The sequence below is a fragment of the Cibotium barometz genome, chromosome 51, assembly GCF_041138505.1.
Source record: "Cibotium barometz isolate CiBa-2024 chromosome 51, ASM4113850v1, whole genome shotgun sequence".
Classification (NCBI taxonomy): Eukaryota; Viridiplantae; Streptophyta; class Polypodiopsida; order Cyatheales; family Cibotiaceae; genus Cibotium; species Cibotium barometz.
Window position 1 is genome coordinate 13277770 of NC_141096.1, and position 3231 is coordinate 13281000.

Consider the following 3231-nt stretch of genomic DNA (forward strand, 5'->3'; position numbering starts at 1 on the left):
GTCTTATGCATACGCTCTATGCAAGACTTATGCATAAGCTCTATGCATAAGCTCTATGCTATAAGCCTTATGCACTATGCTAACCCTTAATCCCATCACCCAATGGTGTAATAAACATGATCTTGTTTTACATGGATAATAGATCTTACCTTGATAACATATATAAACTCTATGAATAAAGAGATATTAAATTAATGCTATGTGTAAGCTTACAAGAACCCAAAACTAACCCTAAACCATAAAACAGGGATGCAATAATTCATAGAAAATAGCATAAACAAGAAAAATCGAAAGAGGATCTACCTCTTTTTTGCAAAGCCGAAGGAGAGGATTGGTGAAAGATTGGTGAGGTGAAAGAGCTGCAAAACAAAACATTAAACAAACTAATTAGTAAATTAAACACAAGAAAAAGAACTAATACAAAACCCTAAAATCTCTATGCATGCATTAGGAGATCTATGCATACATAGAGAGCTCTTAACATGCATAGAGAGCCAAAAAAACACAAAACCCTAAACGTCCTAATTCTTAAATTAAAAAGTAAAAGCAATTGCAAGAACATATTAGGAGAAGGAGAAGAGGAGAAAAGAAGAAAGAAGGAGAAAAGAGGAGAGAGGAAAAAAGAGGAGAGGGAGAGAAAGAGACCTTCTCTAGCTGTAACGCGCCTTCCTCTGCGAAAAAATCAAAAAATAGGCTCTCGGCTGTGAAAAACTTACGAGCGCCGGTATATCCTACGGAATATGCGTCGGAATATACGTCGGTATATGCTACGGAATGTGCGTCGGTATATGCGTCGGAATGTGCGTCGGTATCGGCGTCGGTATACGCGTCGGGACACGAAAATTTGAAAAAACCCCGCCCTGCTTGTCTCCTCCAACATTACGACGGGCATACCGACGTTCGACATTTGCGTCGGTATTTTAGCGTCGATATGCCCTCAAGCTCTTGTAGTGTCAATTCTAGCAAAAAACCCTAATTTAAAGGAGATATTATCACTTTATATTAGAAGCCTACAAATTTTTGTAATTAGCTTGGTTCTTTATTCCTACTTTAAATTTACCAAAACACTTTTATGGCCCTATTGTTCATACTATAAGAATCCTCCTCAAAAATATTCATGAGCATTGGTGGCAAAATCAAGGAGAAAAGGCAAAAATACTAGTCGGGGTTCTTCTATTATCTTCTTTATATTGTGGATACTGATGATTGGCAAGATTTAAGACTCAGTTGACAATATTTTAGCCTCTATATTAGTCCAAATCTTATCATGAAAATACTGAAACAAATTATATACGTGATCTCAAAGAGAGAATAAGCTACTAGTCGCTCCCTTAATGAATATACTTACTCTTTTTGGCAAATTTTTTGCTTGCTAATGCCCCGTAAACTAAGTTGTATATAACAAAAACATGGATTCAAGAGTAAAATATATAGGTAAAATATATAACTTGGAGTATCCAGTAAGATTTAAACTCATTACCTCCATTTATCCAAAAAATAAGCATTGCCACTAGACTAAACTATTCTTATAATAATAAAGATGTAAATAAATAACTAAAATTTACTTTATGCTAAGGAAAAGAGAAAAGAAAGAATCATATTCTTCCAATGGGTATTGAACCCTTGATCTTGAGCTTACATAAAAAAATACATATTACCACTAAGCTATTTTATTTCAACGAGTCTAAAGGTGGATGTTACTATACTTCTAATGTTTATTTTCTAAGCTTACTTTTTAAAAAATGACTTTCAGCAAAGAGAACAATGAGAAAGAGAGAGAGTCCTCTAAGGGAGGGCACTGGCACATTAAGCACTGGTGAGATCCTAACATTTGCCCCATCTCTATCCTTTAGCCTCACATGGCCTTTAGAGGCAACATTGTTTCTATCTGAATTCCTTATTGCAACCCTGCCACCATTGCCTCTGCCAGGACTATTCCAAACACCACACCTTCCTCCAGGACTCCCTCTAGTGAAGTTTTATGCCAGATTGCCATTGGGGCCTCTTCTCACTAGCCTTATAGGACTAGCAGTACCCCTACCCTTATGTGCAATGGCAACATCAGGGATGGGTTGATGATCTCCTTTTGGGTTTCTTGTATCTTACAGCGCACAATGTTTTCTTAGGGCGACTAGCACAGCATCTGCAGATACATGTGATGAGTTGTCGGTGGATATGAACATAGAATCTGATTACTTGATCACACTACCACATCTACGGTTTTATGTGATGTACCACATGTCAATATAGATGAAGTTGGAGGACTAGACTGTGAAGAAGAAAGGGCCACAACATCCGTAACGCAATGGGAAGGAACAAGAAAAGAGTTGGTTTTCTTGACATTAGGGTTTGATGGGTGAAGCCAAACCAACATTAGAGTTTGTGGGAAAAGGAACCCCCATTTTTTTGGCTTGCTGATTGTGCTGCTTAGCAGAAACCATTGTCGGTGGGCTTGCTTGTGGTCTTGCCTTCACCTAAAGAGTTGCTTCTCGAGAAGGGCCAAAAAGACCTTGTTGTGGGGATCTTGTAGCTAGAAGACACATAGTTGTGGGGGCATTCTCTATCAATCTCAGTAGAATCAGATGAAGATGGCCATGATGATGGGGGAGCATCCTTGCCACAGAGCTGTGGGGGCATTCTCTATCAATCTCAGCAGAATCAGATAAAGATGGCCATGATGATGGGGGAGCATCCTTGCCCATGGTGGACTTCTTTAACTTGAAAAAATCCTTGAATTTGCTAGAGTATTTTACTGACTTAGTCATGAAGCCGAGTTTACTTATGGTTTGAGTTTACTCATAGAAAAGAAACACTCTTGTTATGGACTTAATACCAATCTCATATTAGCACGTTAGAAGAAGAGTCACTACATTGGAGTGCAATCATTAAAGATTCAGGGCATGAGTGATATATTGAACAAGGAGGTGATTTTTGGAGTGTACACATTAAAGATTTAGAGCAAGAGTGCGATATTGAACAAAGGTTGTAATCTTATTGTGCATGATTGTCATTGTAGGGTATTTAGAGATACTACCATCGCTTGACGTCCTCTGCTGCTTAACATCCACTACTGCTCGCGACGCCCGTGGCCATCACATCCTACCCCAGCGCTTGGGTTTTGTGCAGGTAGGCTCCATTTTCTTTATATAAAATAACATGAATGAATGTGTAAGAACATGAATGAATGTGTAAGTCAAATTGAAGAATGGCATTCCTATTTTCTTTTATGGA

General features: G+C 38.3%; 1 pseudogene; it reads right to left on the bottom strand.

Moving 5' to 3' along the window:
* Positions 1 to 1715: 1715 nt before the first annotated feature.
* On the bottom strand, positions 1716 to 3028 carry LOC147609345 (uncharacterized; annotated as a pseudogene).
* Positions 3029 to 3231: the final 203 nt, after the last annotated feature.